Genomic DNA, 14714 nt, shown 5'->3' with positions numbered 1-14714 from the left:
AAGTTTCTGGCATGCATCAGAGGCTGTGCTGAGCACTTACAAGGCAAGGTGGCATGTGTAACAGAACAAACTTGAGACCAGCACAGGGAAAAATTCTACTACTATAAAGCATGTAACCTTGGATGATTCACTAAACCTCAAGTTTCCTCATTTATAAAAATGGAGATTCACCAAGGCCACTCACCTCATTGGATAATCATGAGGATCATCAATATAATGGATGTGAAATGGTTTGGTAAACTATAAAGAGACCACAAGGAAAAGGGGCGTACACATTACACAGAATTTTGCTTATCAGGCAAATGATGAGTAGGGAACAAGCATTTTTTAACTTGCAATGCTAGTTCTTTTTTAGAAGCGTAGTAGGGGCAGGGTGACCTTTATACAAAGCTTCCTTCCCAGCACACAGTCCCTCAGCTGCAGACTCCTCGCCATGGCCCTACAGCACTCAAAAAGCCATTATCCCTTATCAAAGACACCCAGCACATTGCCTTGCACATAGTAGAACTTGCTAAGTATTAGTTAAATAATCATCTTTTCTACTCCACAACAGGACACCAAGAATTTGGCCAGACATGTCGCAAAGGGTTACATTCTCAGGGATATCCTAGAATTTGTAACTCAGTCCCTCATCTAGGGCAGAGGGTCCCCAAATCCACTCACTTAACTCAAGAGAACAAGAAGCCCATTTCCATGTAAACAAAACTTGTGACACGCTAACCTGCCATGTTATTTTGCATCTCCCTTCCTTTTTACACACTCTCCCCTCTGCCCAGAATGCCCTTTCACTCCTTCCTCCACCTCCATCAGGATCCAACTCATCATTTCCAAAAAACTTCCTCAGCTTGCCCAGACTGACAGGTCACTTCTGCCTCCTCCTCCTTCCCATGAGCTCTCATAATCCTTGGTTATATTGCCTCTGACTGAATCATCATTATTTAAATGTGTCTCCACCCTACCTGAGCAAGTATCATAACTAAGCACAATGTATGGCAGGTGGGCCCTGCGCTTGTCTGTTGGACGAGCTGGTCCTCTCTCCATCCTTTTTGGCAGAGCTGGGAATGGGGAGCCAAGAGTAAAATCAGAGGCAATCAAGTAACCAACAACTTTAGTTTACACTCTCATTCCTCAAGAACACCTTCACCGACAGCCCCTCTTCCCCCACCTAACTCCTTTACCTCCAGAAATAATCTTGCAAAGCATATGATGATTTGCCTAGGAGTGGACAGAACTTCACCAAGAATAATTTCACTTGACCTGGTCCCTCTACCCAACTCTTAGCCTGGTTCATAATAATTAAAGATCTCTGAGGCTGAAGAGCTTGGGTTTAAATCCTGGCTCTACCAATTACTAGCTGGGCAACTTTAAGCAGGTTCTTTAAGCTTTCTATGTCTCAGTTTTCTGATGCATAAAATAATCATAGTAGTGACATCACAGAGGTGGGAAAGGGGTGTGAGAACTAATGATACATTCTATGTAAAGTACCCAGCTCTTGGCACATAATAAGCATTCCCTAAACAGCAGCCGGTTTATCAGCAGTCCAATCTTAAAGATGACAAATCTATTCTATTTGAAATTTTAGAAGGTTGGATTTGTTCCAGGACATCCTGGGCAGGGCAGGGGCATTGGGGCCACTATGGAGTTCCGTCTGGAGGCTCAGACAACTGGTCTCATCGACCTTTGGTTTTCTATCACTCCCAGCCATGGCCCTCGCCTAAGTAGCTTGTCTTCCCAAAGCCTGATGTCCCCAGTAGGGCTAGCATACTGAACTGTCTCACAAGGGGGTGCCGAAAAGATCAATTCGTGTTAGCAAAGTGCTTTGGAAATGTAACATGCTAAATATTAATGGGTCTCTCTGAGTGTCGGGAAATGTGCAATCTGAACTCTTCTCAGGGCAACTGAAGGTGGGGAGAGCAATTCTGGGCAGGCCGATTGCCACATCCTCGGTCTAATCGGACAGTGGTACTGAAGAAGAAGTGAGTGCAGCGAGCATCTGGGGGCTGGGCACCGCTGAAGGGTGACCGCTCTGGAAGGAAGGATGTTCTGAGGAAGCACCTAATCCACAAATAGACAGAAACTCAGGGTAGGTTTTGGGCAAACCCAAAAAAAGTCCTCAGGCTTTCTCTACGAAAGGCAAAGACAAGCTTACTGTTTGCTGTTCTCTCTGTCATCCCTCAGTTCTGGAGGGGACAGCACTGGGAGGATGTCAATCATCTGAGTTCTTGTCCTGCTCTCAACCTCCCAAACCACATGGGTAGAGTGATAAGCAGAATTTTTTTTAATCTTAGCCAGAACTCTCAGTGCAAAATCTTCAGCATGGCCAGACATCAAAGATTCTCCGTCTGAGTCATTGATGAAGAGCTCTGGAGTAAGGCATCCTTTAGGGCACTGCTCAACTGTCACCTCTTCCAGGAAGACTTCTTAGACCCAACCAGGCTGAGCTAGGTGCTCCTCTTTGAGGTTTCTGTAGTGCTTTGTGCTTGTTCTTATAAGTGCACATAGTAGATACTGCCAGTGCTCTGCATACCATCCTCTTGGCACCATCATTTCCACACACCCATGGCATTCTATTGCCAATAGCCACACATGTGCTTAGCCAGAGGCCAGGAAGGCTAGAAGGTGGGAGTTATGGACAAATACCCCAGATTCTCATCCTCAGCTTCTGCGCTGGCTCTGAGACATCCTCAATGGGACTGAGCCCCCGTTGCCCACTGCAGAAGGCAACACACCCAATATTGGTTTCCCTTTCTTCCCTGTTTCAGCTTCTCACTCCTCTGCTGGTACTTCCTGGGGTCACTGCCTGGGACTGCTTCTGGGGCACGCTGCCTAACACGCTGCACTTAACTGCCGCATGAGCCTTATCTGCTTGTGCCTTTCTTTCTCACTAGACATATGCAACCTCTGGGAAAAGACTGTGCTTCATCTCTTTATCTTCAATGTTTTGCATCATACCTAGAACATAAATGCCCAGTAAATATTTGTTGAATGAATAAATAAGTTGATTATTGGGCCAAAGGACGATATTCATAATAATATCTGGCACATACTGAGCTCTTATATAATGTTTCCCTCACTATTCTCAGTGTCAGCCCAGGACCAAGGAATTCTGGGCTTGCAAGGAAAGCAAATGCCTGTAATAACCGAACTTCCCAGATGTGGTCCAAACTTGCTTGCACGCTCTGGCGGAGTGCCCCCTCCCCCCTCCCCCAAGAGCCCAGCGTCTCCTGTGGCTCTGGCCTCAGGGAATTCATCCCGGGCTGCAGGACTACAGCATCTGCGCGCATAACAGCGACTGTTCCTTTCTCCTCGTGCCAACTGCTCAGGCCTCCACTCTCTTTCCTGTTCTTCACATTAAAAAAAAAAAAAACTGGCTGGCTATATTTTGTGAATTTTCTGCCATGTTGCTTTTCTCCCTGACTTTTTTACCTTCTCAGTGCTAAAAGAAAGAAAGAAATGTGAATCTGTGTCCAAAAAGCTGAAGCTAGAGAAGGGGCCAGTGCTCCAGGAAAAGCTAAAAGCAGCCAAAGGGACTAAATAGCCATGTTTGGAGGAGAACATTCAGAAAAGTCTAAGCCACTGTTGGCGGAGAGTGTAGGAGGGTGCAGGTGACAGAGACGACAAGGTCAAACTAGTTCACGTTTGTTTTTTTCTCGTCCTCTCCAGTCTTTACAAAGGTGTTCCAACTAGAAATGGTATGATGATCAATATAACAGTGTATAGAATTCCAGCAGAAGGAAAGTGTCTAAGCAATTTACAGTGAGGGCACATCATACGAGTCAACTATTGGCATTTGGGGAAAGAGAGAAACAGAGACAAAGAAAGCGAGAGAGAATGAGCAAGCGAGGACAATTTACATAGTCTAGCACATTCTGCCTGCCTTTCCACCCACTGAGCATATGCCCCAGTATGAACATGGGATGGGAGATAATAAAATAATCACTAATATTAATTGAAATCCTATGGGTCGGTCCTAGTCTAAGGACCTCATGATGAATTTGGTCCTCAATGTAACCGTATGTGGCAGGTACATACTGCTGTTATCCCACTTTACAGATGAAAAAACTGATGCATAGAGAGGTTGAGTAACTTATCTGTGGTCACATAGCCAGTAGTGGAGCCAGGATTCAAAATTAGACAGTCTGGCTCCAGCATTCACTAGACTTGGTTCCCAAATGCCTTTTATAGGAAAAGCATCTAAGGCGCTGAGAGTGATTCGGGTAGTCAGAGATCCATATTTTTCATACTACAGGGCTCCTAATGCAAACAAACCAATTCCTTGGGTGCACAGCTACAAAATCAGTGATTTGTAGCAATGCTAAGGATGTTCAAAGAAAATTCCAATATGTCACTTTTAGCTTTCTATGCTGACTTGAGAATGTAACCTTCATGCTAGATGTGCGTTGTCTGGGCATGCAATTTGTCTAGGCCTACGTGGAAAATCTCCCAGGCGGCTGAAAGAATTTGCAGATCTCAAAGCCACTGTTAAAATTTTTGAGAAATCATGAAAATTAGGAAACACCACAGGATTTCAAATGAGAAACTGTTTGGGCTCCTTTTCAAAAAGATTGGATTTGTTTTGAGAAACTGTAGGCAAGAACACTGGATATTACTATTAACAGCTGCTAGAATAGTCTTTCAAGAAGATTAACTCATTCATTCACTCCACAGATATTTATTTGGTACCTGCTATGTGCCAGACAAACCCTATTCTTGGGCCCGGGGGACACAGCAGGAACAAAATGGATAAAATGCATACCTTCATAGAGCTTACATTTGACTGGGATACTATCAGTTAATAAATATAAAGATAATTTCAGGTAGTTACAAATGTTGTTAAGTAAATAAGTCAAAGTAAGAGGATGACAAGTTCTCTCTGCACAAGTGACAATGGGGCAGAGATTGAGTAAAGATTGAGGAGTCAAGCCATGGGGAGGGCCAATGGAGGGAGGGGTTCCTGAGAGGGAACCAATGTAGAAGTCCTAAGATAAGAACTAGTGGGTTCAAGGCACAGCAAGGAGGTCTGTGTGACCAGAATAGAAAAGTAAATGTTCATGCAGGTGAGGAAAGGTGACCAGTATCAGGCCACGCATGGTCCTACGGGCCACTGTAAGGACCTTGGGTACATTTCTGAGGGCGATGGGAAGCCTTGGAGGGTTTTGAGCAGGAAAGTAATGTGATCTGGCTTGATTTTTAGAGAGAGAACTCTGGTTGCTGTGTAGACCCAAGAACCAGCCATCTCTACTCAATTCATCGGAAGTACCTTTTCCTCTGGACTGGCACAATATTCAGCTCATGTCTCAATTAGAGCATTTGTTTTCCTCTTTTTTGTGTCTCTCCACTGGGACTGTAATTTCCTTGGAGATAAAATCTGAGTGTATTTGTCGTGGTCCTTCCACCTTGATTACCCCTGTGGAGAACTTGTGTTCACCAGCACACACATGCCCGTGTACACACAAGGCCTAGAATAGAGTGCTGAGTGAATGAAATGCTCAATACCTCCAAAAATGACTAACATTACAATCAGGCAGTTTTCAGCTGAAGAGGAGGAACTTTTGAACAGAGAGAGGGATCAAAAAATTGAATGGCCTGCCTTCAAAAATAACAAAGTTTCCCATTAGAAGATACTCAAGACCTCCAGTCTTTTGCAGGGAATGTTGTAGCCTGGCGATTTAATGATCAGATGGGTGATTGTGCCTTTTAAAGATCTTTGGAACACTGAGCTTTTATCATTCTAAGAATAATGGTTAAGTCATGAAAAATAAAAGAATTTGGTCCATGCAAGAGTTTGCACAATCCACCCCAAATAAGCCGCTGTCACACTTTCATAGACATTTGCATTCTTCCTACCTAAAGACGCCTTGATGAGCCTTGTCAACTTGGCAAAGCAAGACTCAACTAAATGTCCCCTTGTGTTGGCTTGAACTCTGATTTAGTGAAATGACAAATGAAGCACTGTGTGTATTCTGGACACCACAATTTAACGGGAATGTAGACAGACAAATTGGGGCAAGACCACAGGAGGCTAACTGGAGGGTGAGGGGTCTCAAAAACCAAGTACTATAAGAAATGGCTAGAAGCACTTAGAAGATTTCCCCTAGGAAAAAGAAAGACAAAGGAGGGAAGAGGGTGGTGGGATGAAGGCAAACAGCCATCTTCAAGGAGTGAAAGGAATGTCATAGTACAGAGGAGGAGCCTTACTATGTGCTGTCCAGAAGGCAGATAGAGGACCAACGGGAAGAAATTACAAGGAGGTAGATTTCTGTTTTGCCTACTCACCGTCTCAACACCCAGCCCCAGGTCTTTCCTGTGGTAGGAACACAATGTGTTTTAATTGGATTGGAGGTTTAACAATACAGATACTCAACAACTAAATTGGCTCACAAAGCTTCTAGAGCAGCCCTCTAGAAAGCCACCGAAGGGATCCCTACTAGAATGCTGTTAGATTGGATTAGATCAGAAAAGGCAGAAAGCTTTCACATTATGTCCCAGCTACGAAGGCTTGGAAGCGGCTGTCCCAAACACTGGTGAGAACATATTGAGGCTGCATCTCTGCTTGGCAAACAAGTGCATGGATGTCAATGGACAGTGTCTGCTGTGGGTAGAGGAGTAGGGAATGGCAGCAAGAATGCCAGCCCCAACATTGAAGGACACTTTCAACCCTTCAGTTGTATGTTCCACTGTTGCTATATTCTTGCACATAGCTTTTGGTGGCCCAGGGACAATTGCAGGTATGAAATTCAGTAAAGTGTCTTTCAGTCTCCCAAATGGATACACGTTGTTGTATTCTGCAAAATCAGCATGGAGCCTCCATCCATGGGCCCCATGGCTTTCAGATCTGCTCAGAGACCTGGGGCAGCTGGCATTGATTCTGTTTGTTTCCTTAGAAGGAACAGTATTGATCTATCGCGCCGTGAAACCCACTCTTGGGTCGCCTTGTTCCAACAAGCAATTGCCTTGTCTTCAGCAGCCATTTCAAAGTCCCTTAGACACTCTACTTCTGTTTGGCTCAGCCTCCAGCTAACAGTCTATGGATGCTGGACATCACCAAGCAGCCCCCCATTTAATCAGTATAACCCTCCTTTTTCACCTTCAGACAAAGCCACATTCACATGTGCCTCTTCAGTGCCAGGAACCACACTGGGCTTTCAGCATGAGGCTGGCTCCAATTCTCAGTCTGTTGTAGACCACTGAAAAATGGACAAATTACCAAGTTTGATGTAGGCAATACTGACAAAGAAACGTGAAGTTGGGGCTAGGTGATGGTGGAGGAGGGAGGCTGAGCTCTGCTGGGAGGTGGGATGGGGTTGCTGGCAGCTGCAGGGAGCACCTTGAGAAAAGGTTTAGCAGAGGAGGGAGGTGAGTCCTAAAGAATGAGAAAAGATCTCTCCTAAAACAATTAGTACAATGTTATGTTTTGGAAATCACCTCCAATGACCTGATAAGAGTTCCAAAGATTGGTCAGCAAAGTGTGAAATCAGGGCCAGGGCTGAACAAATTGTGAGGAATGATAGTCTGGCATTTCCCTGCCTTCTGGTTCCTCTTCCTCAAAAATGGACATACCTCCTCAGGCCCAGGAAACCATCCCTTCCACTAACCCCAGCCTACCCCAGAACAGGGCACTCTGAATGCTCATGCTACCCCTTCAAACACAGGGATTGCCCATTCAGGGTTCTACTTGGGCCCTACCTCATGTGAATTCTGCCAAGCTCCAGAACTCTCAGGCTCCCGCCATCAAAACTGATTGTCCCCACCGTGTTTGTAGCAGCATAATTCACAGGAGCCAAAAGGTGGAAGCAACCCAAGTGTCCACTAAAGGATGAATGAATAAACAAAATATAGTATAGAATATTATTTAGCCTTAGAAAGGAAGGAAAATCTGACACTTGCTGCAAGGTGGGTGAACCTCAGGGACATAGGCTTAGTGAAATAAGCCAGTCACAGGATGACAAATACTACATGATTCCTCTTATCTGAGGTCCCTAGAAGAGTCAAATTCATAAAGACGGAAAGTAGAGTGGTGGCTGCCAGGGGCTGGGGGAGGGGAGAATGGAGAGTTGTTTAATGGATTCAGAGTTTCAGTTTTGCAAGACAAAAAAGTTCTGGAGATTGGTTTCACAATAAATGTGAATGTACTTCACATGGCTGAATTATAGACTTTAAAATTGCTAAAAACAGTAAATTTTATGCTTGTGTATTTTAACCACAATTAAAAAAATTTTTTTTATTACAAATATAAAAACAAACAGAAGCATAAACGAATAAACAAAAAAGCCTACTCTCCTCCAGAACTGAGCACAAGTCTGTAGAGAGCTGGGCTGGCATGTGCTTTCATCCCACAGCCTCTGATTCTGTGCTCTCTGCTGAGAGAGGCCAGTTCAGCCTACAAACTGCTAACTGGGTGATAACAGGATAAAGTGATACTCCTCCCAGTTAACACACTGTAACCAGCTTCTTCTGGAAATCATCACAGGAAGCCAAGGGTCATAGTTAGCAGAGAGCCTCTAGGAACTGGGGCAGCCCGTGCAGTGAGAGGGTTTTGAGCTCCATGAGAGGAAACCTGTGTTTGTCTTCATCACAGCTTTACTCCAATCCTTGGCCCTGAGCATGGGTCTCAGGACACACTCAAAAGGATTTGATTTTCCCCAAGACAGTGAATAAATAAATTAATAAGTAAATGAAGCTAGGCCCTTTAAATGACATAAAGTAGGCAGTTTTAAGTGTAGGACATCTTATAGGAAATTGTATGTTTTCTACTTGTGCGCTGAATGGGTTGGTATTGTCTGCTGACACTTCTTCATTTGGAGGAACTACCTCTCCATCATTCCTGCAGTCTGAGGGGCTGTCAATCACTATGTGCTTCCCCACTAGCCACAGGAGTGGGCATGTGGCCAAGGCTGAGCCAACCATCATACTGCATCCTTTGGACCCACTGACTGATCCGGATGTGTTCACAGGACCCAATCAGAGTCAATGAAAATGTGGGAGAAGGGGCAGGATATACCTCAGTGGTCGAGTGCATGCTTAGCATGCATGAGGTCCTGGGTTCAATCTCCAGTACTTCCATTTAAAAACAAAAAACAAAAAACAGAGTCAATGAAAATCCTTCCATAAGATTTGCATGTGGACACAAAGATAAAAAGAGCCTCTCCTTTTGGTCTCCCAAGCCAATAGCCATCCTTCCCACCAACTGGAGAGATCCTGCTGAGAATGAAGCCATAGAAGCAGGTCCCAATGCTGGAGAAACAGAGATAGCATCTTAACTTCAGTATTTTAACCCCTGGATGCAGCTGTGCTTAAAGCTAGATCCCTTCCGAAACTTCCCAATTATGGGAGTCAATAATTTTTGTTTTCCTGAAGCTTATTTGAATCAGGTTTATGGGTCTTGCAACAAAGAATCTTGACAAATATAGTCTGTTCATTTCAGTTTGAGTGTGTTCCATATGTGTTTCACCTTATGACATTGACTGTTTTAAGAGTCCACAAAATATATTCTGCACATCTTTGTATGCAGTGCACCAAGACACAGAGTACAAACCTGGAGATAAAGAATTAGAAAAGCCAGTGTTTGTCCTAAGGGACTTTCTAATGGGCATGCAGTGTTGGGGGAAGGGAAGAATTTCATTTAACTAGCATCTTAAAATTATCTGCTATGTGCCAGATGTTTTCACAAGTAATTGCAGCTCATCATCACCAACCCTGAAAATAAGGTATTATTATGTCTACTTTGCAGATAAAACCATGATTCAGAGAGGTTAAACAATTTGCCCAAGACTACCCAGCTATTAAGAGGAAGAACAGGTTTTCAAACTCAAGCCCCTGACTCCAAGGTCAGTGGCCTTGCCACACAGCAATCCTGCCTCTCAGATGGGAGATAAGACAAGTTCAAGAGAATAAGAAAAATAGAGGAATTCGTTCACTGATCCATTCAGTAAATACTCATTCAGTGTCTGCTATTCACTAATGTCTGTGAAAATACTTATTAAACCAGTGTACACTATATACATGTAAAATACTATCAACATGTGCAAGGCACCAGGCTAGGCCTTGTAGAAGCAGGTGGGGAGGTGGATAAAATAGTCTTTTTCCTCAGGGGCCTGCAGTAGAGTAGACCTAGAAATATTGCAAGGCGAAGTATGATTAATGGCATAAGAGAAGTTCAAAGTGCTGTGAGGATTCTGAGCAGGAAATGTTCATATCTGATTGAGGGAGCCGGAAAGACTTCATCAAAAGAAAAAAAAGTATATTAGGTAAGTGCAGATGAATGGAGTACTAGTGATGTGTTCACTCAGGTGCTGATGGGATTTTGGAAGAAATGGAAAAGAAAAGAACTAAAGAAGGAAGGAAGGGAAGGAGGGAAGATAGAGAAGGCAGAAGAGAGGAAGAAAGGGGAGAAAGAAAAGAATGAAAAAGGAGAAAAGAAAGGGAAAGAGGGAGCAAGGGATGAGAAGGGACGCCAGTGGGCAGACAGACTTCAGCTTCAGCATGGTCCTGGGGCTGTGGCCTGGGTAGCAGGCCACGGAATAGGGGTTCTAAGCTTTCTCTTATGGACACTTTGTTAGGGCACGATGCCCTCGTGGGCATCCATTCTACTGATCACTGCAAAACAACTCAAATTGTTACTTAATCCAATCACACTCACATTTTGGAACAGGAGGAACCTTGCAATTCCAAAATTGTAGACGTTTTTAACTTGAGTGGAGTAAGAATCACCTGGGGAGCTTGTGCAAATGCAGACCCCTAGACCCTCTTCCCAAAGATTTGTTTCCAAGAGCACTGGTTTGAGTCCAGGGAATTTGCATTTTTAAAAGCCACTGAGGTGAATCTAATGCAAGTGTTCCAGGACCACACTTTGAGAAACATTGCAACTTAACCCTATTGTTTTATAGGTGAAAGAGTAATAGTGTTCCAGAGAGGTTAAAAGACTTGTTCAAGGTCACACAGCTAGTTACTGAAAAATCCAATCTCAGATTGAGTCTATAAACCCTCAGTCCATTGCTTTTTTTCCCATTAGCCTTAATAACTCTCCAGCTCAGAGTCTGCCCTAAATATTGATATTGTAGGGGAGTAAATCAGCCCTTAGCTGCCAGGAGCATCCATATGGACCACAGTCTGAGAACCACAGCTCAGAGTCACCCCAGGGTACAAGATTTCAAAGCTAGATTCTCCCAAATTAGTGCTAACTTGCTCATAGCTAGCAGTAAATAAGTATTTGTTGACTTGATAAATCCTTAGCTGGAACATAAGAAAGAAAAAGAAAAAAGAAGTTCTAGTGAATCTGCAGGTAAAGACTCCTTCTTAAGCACCCTCTTGTGGCATCTCATCCCCATAAGGTTGCCCTTGATTCAAGCTAATTTAATGAGTATTTATTGAGCACCTACTATTTTCAAGGCCTCATATCTAGAGAGTATAAAAATAAAAGTCAGCATTTCTATTCTGATGTGTGATGCAAGAGTGACACATTGGAGGGGTTCAAAAAAGAAAATGCTTATCTATTCAAGGAAATCAGTGTGTACTTTATCAAGATGTCTTTTGAGAAGCATCTTAAAGGATGAATAGGATTTCAGTAGATGAAACATGAAGGGAAGATGGTCCAGGTGGGATTCATCTCATTGGCAGCAAGATGTGGAATAAATAGAAAACATCCCCCTTTGGCTGTAGCTAGGGCACTGATGAGAGAGTAAGGAGATTATAAGACTGGAAAGATAATGGAAAGACCATGTGCTGAAAGAATTATATTTTGGTTGGAAAATTTGGACCCAATCTGAAACATATTGGGAAATCACTGAAAATGTTTGACTGCTTTGAAGTTTTAGGAAGATGTTTTCAGTAAAGGTGTGGAAGGTGATCAGAAGCTGGGTTATCTGGGAGGCAAGAAGATCAACTGGAAAGAGAGTCAATTTGAAAGGGGTAATGAAGGTCAGGATACAGTCAGAGGTAGAAGTGCAAGGTTATGGCAGCTGACTGGCTGTGGAGTGTAAAGAAAGAATTACATGGATGACTATAAATTTTTGAACTTGGTCAATGGAATAAACAGATACAGGTATGTGAGGTTGATTTGGCTTGGGTGGTGGTGGTGAAAATTTCAGTGTTAACATGTTAAGATTAAGGCTTCATGGATGACATATGGTCACTAGCAAAAAGCTAGCAGTGCTGGAGTTGGAGATGAGAAGACAAATGTTAGGTAGGGGTGTAGAGGAATCATCCACACAGATGTGATTGTGGAGGCCACTGGAATGGGTGAGAACAATGAGATATAAAATATAACAGGAGAATAGTGAAGAGGGTTAAAATGGTTGTTTTTCAATTACAAATAAGAGAAAGCCCTACACATTATGATTTGAGTAATACAAGAAATTTGTTGACATATGTAAACGAAAAATCCAGTGGAGTAAGCTTCAAGCATGATTCAGTCAAGGATCTGGATCCATTATGCTTCAGTTTTCTAAACCCTGCTCTTTTCTGTGTTTTGGCTTCATCTTTACACCAGATTCTCTCAAGGTTGTAAGCTAGTGGCCAGCAGCAATAGGTTTATATACTTTATCGTTTACACCCAAGAGAAGAGAAAGAACTGGCTTTCTTCAACTATGAAACAAAAGCCTTGAGCTGTGTTCTAATTGAATCACCAAAGATCACATGTAAATATCACATGTTTATTTCTCTGGTCTTCTTTTCCCTGAACCATCACTGTGGGAAGAGGAATGGGTTTACACTAATGGGCTTGGATCAGTCACAGCTTATCACGAGAGCTATGAATGAAATAAGTTCCATCCAAATCTCCTGGCTGCCATACAATGGGAGGTAGAGATAATTTAAAGGTCACTAAAAAGTCCCAGAACAGACTCTTCTAGAGGTATGACATTAATAGCATAGAAGGAGCTCTAAAGAAATTTCTTTGCCATGGAACCCTAGACAGGGGGAAATTTCAATGAGGACACAATAGCCAACAAGGTGATGGAACAATGACTGAAAAAAAGGTCATTTGTTTGGGTGATTAAGAAAATGACTGGTGGCCTTGAGATAGGTGCTTTAGTTGAGTGTTGGTCAGCAACAAAAAAGAGCAGAAGGCTGAGAAAGAATTGGCAGATAAGAAGGTGACATGTAGACTATTCTTTCTGCAAGATGGATGGCAGAAGAGAGAGAAGAGGAAGAAGGGGAAATGCTTATTGCTTTGAACAAAAGGGAACCTGAAGGATATTTGCAGGCTGTGGGGAGAGAGCAGGAGAAGAGGGAGAGATGGATGATGTGAAAAGAGCAGGATGTCTAATGCGGCATGGCTTTGAAGAGACAGGAGGGAATGAGGTCATATATGCAGGCAGGGAAGTCTATTTGGAGAGGAAATTGGACACCCCTTCCTCAGAGATCAGCCCAGAAGGGGAGCCAGGGTGAAAATAGAAATGTTGCCATGGAAGGAATTTGAGGAAACTTGGGGACGCATGCCTGTAACTTTCTCAGTAAAGCCATGTCTGGAGGGTGGGGGTGGCTGAGTGCTGCGGGCAGGCCCAGAAGATTTGGAACAACTCCTGGAGGAATACACTAAGAGGCTACAAAACAAGAATAAAAAGGCTGGAGAATTGCAAATTAGCACACTTTTTCTGGAGAGCTGTCTGGCACCTTGCAACACAAGTCATAAAAGTGTTCCTAGCCTTTGACCCAATAATCTGTCTTCTGGGAATATACACCATGAAATAAAAAGATGTTTACTGCTGGCCCTGTTCATAATTGGAAAACCTTGGAAACTATCCAAATGCTCCACAATTGGGGAATGGTTAAGCAAACTATGGGACATTAATGTGATGGAATATTATATAACCATTTCAAATGATTTCAAATGAGTTCTCTGTCAATACCTGTGAAAGTGTATACAGAAAAATGTTAAGTGAACAAGGTAGAGTATGAAATAGGATGGATAAGTTGATTTCTACCCTGGAAAATAATGCTTATACAATGATGGTTCATAAAAGGTCACGGACTTATGTAAACAGTTGCTGTGAGAAGGAGAAGAGATTTTTTCCCCCTTTAGAAAAATGTTTAAACACACATTTTTAAAAGAGTTGCCGAGCAGCTGAAGCTAGTCGGCAGGCCTTTGCAGTGATGCCGCTCTGTAGGGCTCTCGGGCAGCCTCCCTCTGCAGGGAGAGAAATGAGGGTGTGTGTTGGGGGGTGGCATTCAGAGCTAAAGACTGCTAAAGCGGTGGGTCAGGAAAGCAGGGGTCACCAAGAGATGACCAAGTTCTTTGCTGAGATGGCTCATGGTGGTGCAGGCTTTGTAGCGAGGTAAGCAGAGACAGGACACACAGGGCGCTTCAGGAAATTGGGAGGAGGGGAGAGACTGAAGACCCCAGGGGGTGAAAAGTTGTGCTAATGGAAATGAATGAGTGGAAACTTTTCCTCCAAGGGGTGTCACAGAACTCAAGGTTATGGGATGATGAGAAGGTGAGAACTGAGTGATGGTTGAAGGGGAGGGTGAATGGCAATGGCCATTCATTCATTTATTCACCCAACAAATACTTACAGAGCTCTAACTACATGCTAGGCACCATTCAAGGTAGTAGGGAACCAACAGTGGGCAAAGCAATGAGATTCGCCCCACCTGCCACTGCCCCCTACAGGGTGGCCCTGATTGCAGGTCCTAGTATATGATAAGTGAGGTGTTCAGTTACCTTTTGTTACATGCACGTGGAAGTGAGATGAATTCTGTTGGTCTTTTAAAGTGAG

Source organism: Vicugna pacos, chromosome 11 (genome assembly GCF_048564905.1).
Source record: "Vicugna pacos chromosome 11, VicPac4, whole genome shotgun sequence".
In the NCBI taxonomy this organism is placed as follows: Eukaryota; Metazoa; Chordata; class Mammalia; order Artiodactyla; family Camelidae; genus Vicugna; species Vicugna pacos.
This window is presented reverse-complemented; position numbering follows the sequence as displayed.